Here is a 13814-nt window from a genome sequence, read left to right as displayed (position 1 = left end):
TTTGCTTTGTATCCATTGCTAGAGAGCTGGTTTTCCCTTTTGGGAGTGTCCTTTCACTTTGATTTTTCATACTTTTCAGGTTCTTTTGCTGATTCCTTCTCATCTGGCAACATGGATCAGCACAAGAAAATGACTGCATCTTGGTAAGGACATCAAATTGTGTGAATGAAAGAGTGGGCTCAGAATCTAATCATTTTGATGATGTTATTAGTATGAATTTACTGGTTAGCCCAGTAATTTTTTTACCAGCTTTATTGGAATCTAATTTATATATCCTAATGTTCACCCATTTTCAGTGAACAACTCAATGGTTTTTACCGTATATTTCTAAACTTGCACTGCTCACAGTTTTGAGAAAGAACAGTTTTCCTAGAAATCTTACATGGGCCAACCAAAGAATTTTAACTTAAGGATGAATAATGAATAAAGAGAGACAAGAAGAAGGAAGGAAGAGAATGTGGTATAATTATATCAATGACTTCTACAATAACACTAGTTAAAGTGAAATATATGCTATCAATCACTAACTTAGGAGAGATGCACTTTTAAGTCAGATTTGTCATATATGTCATCCAGGAACAACAAAGTTAATTATCTTTAAACTTCATTTTTTAATCCATTCATTATAGCCCTTTCCATACCCTGCCATTTTTTTTGTATTTTGTGTGTGTCTGTGTGAAAGAGCAAGAATCATGAATTATATTTATGTTTCTCCTCAGGGATTATGGTACTATTTTGTACATAGTAGGAGCAAAATAAACATGTCATGCATCAAACTGAAAAACAAAAGAGGTAAAAAAAATATGTATATCATCACACAGAAAACAGACGATGGAAATCATAAGATCACACCCCCATTTTAGCATTAAAAATCTGAATATCTCGGGTAACAGTTTTTAAGACTTACTAATTTCATTTCTCCACTTCAAATTGCTAGAGAAGATTTGTTCTTCAGATGCTTGTCACTCTTGAGGAGTAAGGTGCAAGGACGTAGCCCTCTATTTATAAAGATCAGTTCACCTACCCTCTCCTGATGAGAGCCTGACAAACTTTAAACAGTCTCAGGCAACCTCCCATTACATTTTATGGTAGAAACTTAAAGAGAATAAAGTATTCAACTGAAAACCTGAGGATGTTTTAAGAAGCAATTACAAGTGGAGGTACTAAAATAGCACCAGAATAGTAAGGGCACCCCCAGTCTCACAGTAACCAAGAAAAGTACTGAGTAAGAAAATTAAAACTTTACCATAATTGTTGGACTCTTGTAAAACTACTTTTTTGTCCTTGGAGTTTGGAGATCAGTCTAATGTCTTGATTAGCTGAATGTATATTAAGTTGTATCTCTTTGAATTTTGGGAGTTGTCCATCAATAATTAACAGCTTGTTAATTGTATGTAAATGTCTATGTTGCTTAACTTGACAATGTTTTATTTCTCACTCTTGTCATTTAGTGTTTATCCATCTATATTCCACATTTCTTAACACATTTTTTATTAAGCACCCATTTATTGTCAATCACTCCTATGTCATGAGCATCTTAATACTTTTTTTATTGCACCACTGACTGCATATTCATCTACATTACGTATTCCTTGCCACCATTGCCAGATATATTCATTCTATTGATTGTGAGGCCACCGACCTTATAACTGCCTTGCAATGAGCTTTTGTGGAAAGTCTTGTTCTATAGCAAGGTCATTATCCTTGCAAAACTGCTCATAAGCAGGGTGCTACATCTTGTCCCCTTTAAGCAATAATTGGTTGTTTTGCAAGTCTTTGGCCCAGTGCTTCCTAATTTGTAATGCACGAGGCTCTGTTCAAAAGAATAACATATTCCATTTCTGTTTACAGAACTAACACTTGATGCAAAAATGATAGAAAATAAGATTGGTCCTTTATTGCTGATAATTATACCAACAACGCTGAGCAAGATATGGAAAGGTTAGATAAAAGCAAATGAACTTACTTTTTAAATTAAGTTTACTAGATGTAATCATATAACAAAGTACAAATCTTTTAGCTGTTCAATTAAAACTACCTTATTTTTTACAATAATTTAGAGGTCCATTTTTATTTTATTTTGCATAAGTATTTCAACCAATTTCCATAAATTTGCATTTTTGTTCAAAAAGCCTTAATGCCAATTATGTAAAGCAAATGTAATTAATTAGTGCATTCCACAGCAACTGCATTGAAGCCTAGTTTGTTTGCAGTTGGAGACACCAGAATGGCTGAGTATAGAGAGGTATGAGCTGGTAACCCAGCAAAATTCCCTATCACACCCCCTCCAAAACTAAAAAGTGAGGTTGAGAAACACTTCCCAGAAAGATTAACATATATTGAGTGTGGGATGCCTAAGAAGCTTCTTTCAGTAAACCTGATTTGATACCTAAAAACAGAGTGAAATATCTGCTTGTGCCAGCATCATCATCTGCATGTAACCGTCACTTTTGTATCGAATTCTCAGGCCAATTTGGCCATGTTGATCTGTAAGTATCATTCTGCTCTTCCTAGTACATCCTTTTGTTGGAAGAGGGGTGCGGAGAAGAACCACTGCAAAATGACTCATGCTGTCATGTGAAACTCATTATTTTCCAATTCAGAGCTAATTCTGGAAACAACAGAAAAACATCCTATTGTTTTTTAAGCACATTTAATGGTACGTGCTGGTAGTTCATTATGTTGTACATTTATTCTTTCTGGGAAAGTTTATGCCAGGCAGGAAGGTGTTACATGTTTGCTAATAAGAAGCAATGAAAACTTTAGTGTTGACATGAACTCTAGTTTAAAAACCATTTTGCTGCTTATAAGCTTTGGGTGTGACCCTCTCCTGATTCTAATCATCAGAATCTCTGATGAAATTAGAAAACTATAATAATTACCTAAATTGGACATGTTCATTGGATTGCTTCAAGTTCAAGTCTATGTACTTAGAAACTTGAATATAGTGGGAATTGAGAAAGAAGGGAATGACTGGCCTTCTCATCTAACTTTGAGTTGCATGTGAGGCATATCTTAGTTACTTCTTAAATTGATTTTTGCCTGTATGCTCCTTGAGGGCTTAAAATATATTTTCAAATATTGTCATTTAATGAAAATTCAGCAAGGCAGGGTGCTCCTTCTTTGAAAACCTGGGAAGTCCTGAATTGTTTGAACTTGAAGTCACAAGTGTGAGTGACTTCAACGTGTGGGAGCCACATTTTTTGTCTTAGGCTTTCTGTCAATTAGTTTTGACAACACCCTCAGGGGATCTGGTGGCTCTGGGGTGGTAGGTCACACAGTGAAGAAGAAGCAGCCAGGGCTATCCTCACATGACTCCCTGGCGTCCTGCACTGAAAGTCTTGTTTGTGCAAATGATAGATGGCTGTGCAGCCGCCAGACTTAAATATACAAAAGGCAAAGTTCTCTTGCGCATTACACAGACCTGTTATGTAGGGCAAGGTTGAGCCTGTCAGGTTGGGGCAGGGTAATTGAAAAAAATGCCCTGGCCTACTTAGACATGCCTTCTGGGAGCTTCTATGTAGGATTAAGTTTAAGCAATGCTTCTTGTTTTATTCCCCATATTGGGGCCATAGGTTACTGTAATCATTATTTCTTATAAAGCAACTGGTTCTCATGGAATTTCTATCTTACAGATTTACAAATGCCTCGCTTTTACTGTCTTAGGTAGGTGCGGATATGAGGGATGTTGCCTATATTTTCAATACAATAATATATATTAACACTCCATTAAGTCCATTTTAGATTAAATTGATTGCTCAGAGTTGATCGCTAAAACCCACACCCCATGACAAGGGAACATGATGATCCATGACCAAATCCCATCTGACTACTGGCTTCCAATGCTCCTATTGCCTGCCACCAAATCCAGTGGTGGAGGAACCACTTTTGTCCCATACTTGATTGTTTAATAGCATCTGATATCACTCAGAGATTTGGGAACTGCTAAAAGTTAAAGGACATATCTGTTGCCCCAGAGATGGCCCAACACTATAAATGTAGTGGATCTTCCACTGGATTTTAAATGCTTCTTATGCTGCATTTTGCTTGGATCTTGAGAAAGCCAACTCTTCTGGGAGGAGACTGAGTCTTCAGAAAGAATAGAAACATTCTTTTTTGTCATAATCAGCTACTAGAAGAAAACCCCAAGTAGAGCAGGTTTTTCTGAAACCAGAAGTGTGTTTGTGTGCTTGTGTGTGTGTGTGTGTGTGTTGTTTGGAAAAGTGCTTGTAATAATGCAGCATTTTTAGTGCCCAGTGAGTTTGCCTCCCTGCCCAAAACCTCATCCTTCCAGACTGGGGTCCAGTGAACAATCAGAAAAAGAAGATCAGGAGTATTTGATTATAACCTGATGTGGTCCAAATGAATACTCTGGAATGAGAATATCAGATTGCTCAGCAGTGGCATGAGAGCAGGAAACCTCACAAGGCAAAGACAGTTGCTTCGGAATTCTTAGTGATAAAAATGTTGGTGCCATTGTCATTTACTTATCCTCACTTGGGTTTGTTTTATGTAATGATTCATGTAACAGATGACATTTTGGGAAAAGATAACTTAAATCTGATCTCATTCAAACTTTTACTTAAATGGAACTTTAGTTTCTTACACATCCACGGTATAGAATATTTTATAAAGCATATACAGTTTATCTTCACAACAGACTCCAGAAGGAAGTAGGTCTAGGCTAGGTTGGCTAAAATAAAATTCAGAAAGAATATAAAAATTGTGTAGACCCATGCTAATTGGAAAATTTTAGGCAAAGACTGAAATTCAGATCAGATATCATCATCTTTACCACAAAAAAATTCGTTATACTCTTTCATTGTCTTCTAAGCATGATGGATCCTATGACAAGAAGATTCTTGGCTAGTTGGAAAGGGTGATGGGTAAGTTAAAGCAAATTTTGAGGGTGGATTTTTTTGATAATAAATTGGATATAGGTGAGAGAAGGGGAAATGTTAAAGAAGATAGTTACTAGAAAGTTAGGGGAATGGACAAAGATTGCTGTGGGAAAGGACCAAAAAAAAAAAAAAAAAAGAGGCTTGAGAAAGGAGATGAGTAGAACACACATGTGTAAGTCCGAGTTGGGGATTGCAGTATAAATCCTTCATTTTACTGTCTAACACACTTTTATGAAAGTATATATCGGTGACAAGCACATTGGTCTGAGTAGATGCTGTGTAAGTAATGAGATGTACTAGGTCCAAGTTGGCATGAGTGGAAATAGTGGCACCCACTGGAATGTCCTATATTTGGGTTACAGTGTTTTTTGAAATCATCTGTTTATGTTAATTTCTTAGGATGGATTATAAATGGCTCAACAGTGCCTTCTTCATTGTTTTTTCTCCCATGCCTAATCTCATATGGAATGTGATGTATAACAGGTGCTTACTACATTTTGTCAAAACTAAATAAAATCACTGTTTGAAAATTTCTATATAGCTATCTCATAAAGGGATGTTCAGTATTAATAAATGCTCCAACCTCTGAATTATGTCCAAAACATTATGTCCAAATCTTGTGTCTATACTTAATTAACTTTGTCCCAGAAATGTTTTAGGACAAATATATCCTCTAGGTTTTATTTTGTTTTGTTTTATTTGTTTTTAGTTGCAAACAATAACAACCTACAATAAAAGACTTAAGCAAAATACATTTACTGGAAAGATATTGCGTAGTTCACAAAATCAATGTGTAGATAAGAAAACTAGAATAGATATATGTAGTTCAACACAGAACAAGAACAATCAGGGCAGAAGAGAATAGTCAGCCGGGACATCAGAGTTCCAGACTTAGGATAAATGAACACCAAACGTTTTCAGATCTTGAGTCTCGCAATGTTCTAAGAGAAGGAATCTGATTTCTTGAGCTTAAGGCATATACTAACCTACCTCTGGGCTATACTGAGTTGGAGAGACAAGTCCTGTTCTAAGGAGCCTGTAGTGTCTGCAAGGTCTCCTTTGGTTCCTGTAATGGAGGACATGAATGATTTATAGCCCCATCAAGGCTGCAATCAGAGAAGGGGGGCCAATTCCATAAAATGAAATATAGGGACTATTGTAAAGCACCCAGACAGATGCTAGACGGCTGGAACAGTAAATATTCACAGCTTTTGGATACTGTCCCTCATTGTCTTTCCCATCTTCGAAGAACAAAAACTGTGAAAGCAGCCCAAAGTGTTAACTTTTATGGTTAGAGACCATGAATAAGAGGCAAAATGGAAAGTCAAAAACACGTGTACACTTACGTGCCTGCATGCACACGCAGGCCACAAAGCTGCCAGGATTCATAAAGAAAAGTTCTACTGAGAGGAGAACACTAAGACTTCAGTATAAAAAAGGTATTTCAGAAATGAAACAAATGAAGACTCCTCTGGATTGGTTCTTGTTTTTCTTTTGTCTTTGAATTGTTTTACCCAGATGCCTTGAAGCCCAGCTTTCTTCCATTTTATCAAAGAAATTGTAGTTTCTACCACATGGCAATATCCTCTCCCAGTTTCCAATAGCTGCCTGTCTTAAAGGGGTTATCTAGAGATTTAAGAGTAACTAAAAGAATGTTGATTCTTGATTATGAATGGCCAAGAAGAAACCAATACCAGGCAGTTGTGAAGACTGAGCTACTGCAGGAGCCCATCATTTCCATCTGTCACAGACAAGTCACCGGGTCACCGTAATACAAAATCATTAGTCATGTCTTCTGGAAGCACAGAGGCAAAGCAATAGAAAAGCAGCAGGCACTGAAATGTTTCAGGAGGATAGATTCTTTCTTTCCATGCACTGGTCAAATTCTGAAGACCCTACAGATTTAAAAAAAAAAAGTGACACAGGCTGGCAAGGCCATATTAGATTCATACAAACCTATTTTAAGTATGCTACAAAGTTTCAAATTTTGCTGATTCAGGATTCTATAGTAGGAAAAGGAATTCTGATAATCTTGTAAGAATATCATTCAAAAGAGTACCAAAAGAGGCAATGTTTATTACTTTTTTGCTAGGAAAAATTGGAAAGCTACTAAACAAAGTTTTCCAAATCTAGAATAGAAAAACATTCAAGTAATATGCCAAAGGATCAAACAGAAGCAAAAGTGAATTTGTTAAATACACATGTTTTGAAAAGCCAATCCATTGCCTGTATGCCATCTTACATGAATTGCCTGAAAACAGCTTTTAAAACGTGCAGAGCATTTACCAGATCACTGAAAACCTAAATACCAAAGAGTCCACTGAGGTGAGATATATTTAGCCATCCACTGTGCCTATGCCTGCATTCACCATTTTTGTCTGCTGCTGTGTCAAGGACTTTTAATGCAGCATTTTAAGAAATGATCCTTTTGCAGGTGAAAAAAAAAAATTCTTCATGCAAATCTGCATTGGAGGATACAAATCTTTTCTGTAAAAATGTACATTTATTCCTAGAGGCTAACCTCAGGCTCTGTCAAGGATACCACCAAAATGAGAAAGAAGTAGTTTATAGGACTAGAGATATTTGAAATAGTGCCTTATAAAAATGAACTCTCCTCTCCATCCTATTAAATTACATAATTTTGTATTAAAAGGCACGAATTGCATTAAAAATTATTCCACAGATGAAACCCATGAGAATATGAGAGTAAATGTGCATCCAACGTAGAAAATAGAAGCAAATCCTAGAAGGATGACCTTGGAATATTCCAGAAACATGATAGTTCTTATATGCTTCTGGTCCAGATGTCACTGAGGGAGACAAGGGGAAAAAATATCATTGGCAAGATCCCAGTTATTTTTCTATCAAATTATTTTTGTTCCCTACAACTAGATGTAGTTTTACCTTATCAGTCATATTTCAATATTGGGTAGACAGATGAACTTGTCCTGTTCAATCACTAATATTGATTCCCTAACACAGAAATGAAACTTTGAGTTGTCTTGGCACCAAGCATGCTATCCATATGCAAAATTAAAGACAGAGAATTAACAGGTGCTCCAATCAAACATTTTTAGAATGGATTCAGAAACATGTTCCATTATGCTCTAAACGTTATGAAATAAACTCTGATTGAGTGCAAATATTCTTTCCATATTGATAATCAGTGTTCCCAGTAGATAGAGTGGGAATATAAGCTAAATATTATATAGATATTAATATTATATAGATATATCCTTATCCAAAGGGTATAGTTTTTATTTTTGTAGAATCAGTTTTACAAACTGTCCTTTGGATGCAATGATAAACAGACATGAGGTGCCATAACATATATGGTCATATTTCCTATTAAAATCCATTTATAACTGCATCTAACACAGAATAAGACACTGTAGACTTGCATATTAATTTGGAAAATTAGCATCAACTTGTTTAGAGATACAATTGTTTAGAGATACAATTGATACAAATTGATTAGAGAAATGCACACATTAGAATGCAAGATGCTTTTAGAAAACATTTAAAAATGGGTGGTTTTCCAAGGAGCTGTTTTAACAAGTGCTTTTATATCAGAAACGTATACCAGTGGTTGCTGCAATGTTCTCTGGGATGCTGAACTCTATGCAAGAGATACTTTCTGGGAGCATTAGAGGTGATCCTAGATGAAACATAGTGGAGAAAGACTGGACGATGGTGCTTATTATAGCTTATTATAGCAGGCTTATTATAGAAAACTATTACTTTCTAACTATCCCCATTATGTCTTAGTCTACCTGTATTCACATTATGCACATGGCCTTGAGCCAGTTTAGACATCTATGACTTATAGATTCCTATTGGTAGAAAACAGGACAACCAAGAAGTTTGAAGAGGGCCAGGGCTGGCTAATCCTCTATGAGCTTGCTATTTGGTTATAATAACAGAAAATTTCAGACCAATGTCTTTCACATAAAGTACTGTTTTTGTTTTTTAGAAACATTTATTGGGAAGCAGGCTTTAAAAGCCTGATTGGGTCTGTAATCTGATGAAACTCCAGCCCTGTGTCTTTTTAGGTACTTTCACCATCATCTTGCATGAAACATTCACTTAAAGCAGAAGTAACAACAGGTAAGAAGGAGGAATCTGTGTCCTTGATGGTCTGTTATCAGGTAACCAGAAATCTTCCTAACCAAAGGTGACATGTCCCAGAAACTTTTAGGAATTGTTCTCTAAAGTACAAGATAGAGACTTCTCTGCATTGTACACCCTGTTAAGGCAATGAATGATGAAATTTTTTCTAAAATATTTTTGCCAAAAAAATATAAATAAAATAAAATATTTTTGCCAATCTATGTATTTTGAATAATTTTACCAAAGATAATTCATTTATAAAATTAGCCATCATATTTAACAGGAGTCTTAATTTGACACTTTTTTTCCTTATAACCACTAAGCTAATTAGTAAAGCATTGTTATTAATCTAGATATAAGGAGCTGAAGCACAGGTAGACATCAATTCTAGAATAAGGCTTTTCTTCTGTTTTTAAACTTTAAATCTAGAAAAAATATATGTTATTTTATTCATTTTCTGTTTTAAAACAGCTTTATTGATGTATGATTGGCATACAACACAAAGGTGTACATATTTCATACATGCATCTTGATGAATTTGGAGGTAAGTATACACCCATGAAACTATCACCCACCACCGTCAAGTCCATAAATTATCCACTACCTTCCAAAGTTTTCTCCTTTCTCCTTTATTTGTTATTATTATTGATAATTTTGGTAATATCTACCCTTTTGCCAAATTTTAAGTGTACAATACCAGATTGTTAGCTGTAGGCACTATACTGTATAGTAGGTCTCCAGAATTTATTTTGTGATACAAGAGTTTTCTAATTAGAATACTAGCTAGATACCACAAGGGTATGAATTCCTCATTAGATCAGCCATCTGCATGTGGGATATAGCTTAACCAATGAACAAAGCCATACTGGTACCCTCCTCATTGAAATATGTTAAAATACATCCCATTCATTTCACAAATGGCAAACACTCCTTGCTACTCTGGCTCCAGGCATAATGGAAGACCAGTTACATTTTGCACCCTTGGCTTTATAGATTGCCCAGTATCTAGGTACCACAGTAATTTATCACCTGCTATGGTTTGAATATTTGTGTCTCTTCCAAAATGTATTTTGAAACTTAATCCCCAATATCACAGTATTAAGAGGTGGGGCCCTTAGGAGGCAGTTAGGCCATGGGGGCTCCACCTTCATGGATGGCATCAGTGCCTTTTAAAAGGAGTGGAGGGAAATAGCTGGGCTTTTTGCCCCTTGATCTTCTGCTATGTGAGAACAATAAGGCAGCATCTTGGAAATAGGGACAGGGCCCTAACTAGACACTCAACCCACTGGTACCTTGATTTTGGAATTCCCAGCTTCCAGAACTCTGAGAAAATAAACTTCTTCTCTTTATAAATTACACAGTCTGTGGTATTTTGTTACAGCAGCAGGAACAGACTAAGACAACATCTATTAATCCCTATAAAAATATTGAGTGTTAACTCTGCACAAGATCATGCCTAAGAGTGAAGTTGCACTGAAATGTGGATAAAACTCCAGTCTTCAAACTTTTTAATGTTAAAGATGGGTAAAACTTTCATTCACTTGTATGTATATACTTCTACTACTAAGTCTTAACTAATAATAAGTCCCTTGAGGGTGAATATTATTCATTTCACTCATCTTTAATTAAACACAGGGCAATGTCTTATATTCATTGACATGTATAGATTTTACAGAGTACTACATCCATAGAATATAATCTATAGCCATTTGTTTATGAGGCTGAGCCATGGCCATAACTCAATGCCTTGCTTCTTACAGTTGTCAACAACAAAGAAAGATAAACTAAATTCTACTGAATTTGTATGAAATCCCTGGCTTTGTATTAATTATATTGAAAAAATATTTCTTCAAAATATTTTGAGCATCTACTGGGTGCTAGGTATTTGTGTCGGAAGCCAGTGATCTCATTTAATCTTCACATCTGCCCTTCAAAGAAGGTATTACGGCATCCATTTTATAAGTGGGAAACTGAATATCATAGATTTCTGTATCTTTATTTCATACATATTGCAGCTCATTATAATCAGACTTCTATTGTCATCTATCTATTGAAATTTCACCAGTAAATGCCATTAGTGATCTCCTTATTTATAAATGAAATGAGCATTTTGAGTTCTAATCTTCCTTGACCTTGGCAAAATTTTATACTGTAATCACTTTTCTTTTGGAGACCCCTTCTAATTTTCCCCATAACATCATTCATCCCTGGATTCCCTTCTATATCTTCCCAGTTTATTTCATGGATCCTTTCCCTTATCTAGCCTTTAAATATTGTAATTCCATGTGGTTCTAACTTCATCCTTTTTCTCTTCTGTCTATGCAATCTCACACCCAACTCTCATTTACTCTAATGACTTCAATTATTATCTCTATGCTGACCATTCTGTATCAACACCTCCAATCCAAATCGCTTCCTAGAATCCTGACTCATATTCCCAACTTCCTACTGGAACTGAATGTGCCACAGGCACTGCAGACTTGATGTTTCCAAAACTGAATTCATAATCCTTCCATAGGCCAAGGACCACCCCCCCAAGCTCTACCAATCTCTCTCTCTCTCTCTCTCTCTCTCTCACACACACACACACACACACACACACACACACACACACGCACACGCACACACACACACACACACCCCTCTGCTTTTAATTTTATCCTCTTCCTCAAAGTCCTACTTCAGAGAAAGGCAATACCTATTCACCTGGTTTTTCCCAGACATAAGCTTCAGCCCACAATTCTAAGCATTGGCTAAATCCCAACTCCATTTTCCCACCTAATAGCATACCAATCATTGCCTCCTCTCCATCCTTACTGCTACACTCAGCCACCAGCAAATCCTTCCAAAAGATTGTTTCTCTGCTTAAACTCTTTCACTGCTTTCTCTGAGTCTTCAGGATAAAATCTCTAGTGTGAAATATATTCCTATTCTCTAAACTTGCTTGATCATAAGAAACAAATATGTTCTTGCTAAATGTCTGGGTTTTTAAGTATCACACCTGGAGAGTCAATCTCACAGGGTCTGGGAGAGGGTGAGTTGCTATGAATCTATAATTTTAAAAAGCCCTTTGGATTCTACTGAACAAGAAAATTTGATAAATAATGATATATAAGCCTCTTTATAATCTGGTAGCTGCCCAATTTTTACTATGCACCGTCACTATTTAGTAACCTCCAATATTTACTATTATGCTCGGCATTTGGCTGGATGAGCTAATTCATAAACTTGTCAAGATGGAGTTCATAACTGGGATCTTACTCCAAAGGGTCTGGCATTAGTCAAAGAGAGATGGAAAGAAAGATAAAAGGAGAATACAATGAAAAGAAAGCATTTTCCGTCATATCATTGAAAGCTGATAGTGTAAACTTACCACTAACTTTATTACCATGGTGTAAGTGCAAAATTCAGTCATACGTGCAGAAAATGTGTTGACCATCCACTATAAACCAGTCATTTTATAAGCACCAAGAACAGACTGATGATCAAGATAACCACATTCCCTGTCATCATGGAGCTTCTGGTCTAGTGAGGGAGAGAGAAAATAAACCCATGAACAGGTAAGTATGATAATCACACATTGTGGTAAGTATTTAGAAAGACAGAAGAAGCTTTGTGAGATACTCAGGGAGTTGTATTTCAAATAGCCAGAGAAAGCCTGATTGTAGAGGTGATATTTAAACTGAAAGATGAAAAGATACCATAGGAAGAGCTGTTTGAGGAATGCTGGATTTTTCAGTGCTGGATGCAGATGAAAAAAAAAATCAAATAAAGGACTTTGGACATGTTTGAATACTTTATTAATTACGGAAGCATCTATATGGGCACAGATTATTATGGCAATGTTTCAACAGTGGAATAGCCCATACTCCAGCATTCATTGAGGATGTTGCACACAGATCATCCTTTTTTATGCAAGTACTAGGGAAAGAAACATTTTGTTTAATATTTCTTGTTTCATAATTTTCTTTATTTTGTTTTTCTTGTGGTTATGAGTAGTGTTTGTTATAGAATGCTCAATATGTGACTATGGTAAAGTGACTATGCCAACAAAAGGATTTTCATGGACAGTAAGGGATATTTCTGTGTTATTTGAAATATCTGCTATGAGATTAAGTTATTAAAAGGGAGGTTATTATTTCATAAGAACATCCAATGTGGAAAATCCTTGGATACCAAGATCAATAAGTTACTGGAAGAACAATAATAAAATAAAATGAGGAATACTCTTGGAAAATAAAGATTTTCAAACCATGGAGTAATAATTTTATAAATACATTGTTAAGATTGTATTAGAAGAGAGGCTCTCTTCACATTAAGGAGGTGTGAGAAAGAAATCATTGCTTATATTTGATCTGAATTGGAAACAAAGTCTCATTCTGAATGGTCATAATTTTTGTAGTGATAGGAAAAGCTCCAGCTTTTGTGAGCATGCCTTTTTAGGCTGTGTAAGGAAGAGAACATTTTTATGGTCACAGGTAAAGATAGAGAGGAGAGCAAGATATTATTTTAATATGCAACTGTACCCATTTATCACACTTTTAATAAAACAAACTATAATAAACACATTTAAAAACACAATATATAATATCTATCTCAGAAGGTTAAATATTCAAATTTAACCTTTCAGAAGGTTAAATTTCAAAAGGAAAATTTATCCTGAACAAATTTTTCAGCATTCACAAATGTTCTAATATTTAATATAATACAATTCATTTAAGACTATGACACATCAATGTAATTTGTAAATGTTGACTGTCTAACATTCAGAAAACTTGATGAAAAAAATCATTCATTACAGAG

The sequence above is a fragment of the Lemur catta genome, chromosome 4 (assembly GCF_020740605.2).
Source record: "Lemur catta isolate mLemCat1 chromosome 4, mLemCat1.pri, whole genome shotgun sequence".
In the NCBI taxonomy this organism is placed as follows: domain Eukaryota; kingdom Metazoa; phylum Chordata; class Mammalia; order Primates; family Lemuridae; genus Lemur; species Lemur catta.
The sequence above is the reverse complement of the archived record's forward strand: the minus strand, read 5'-3'. Positions refer to the sequence as shown.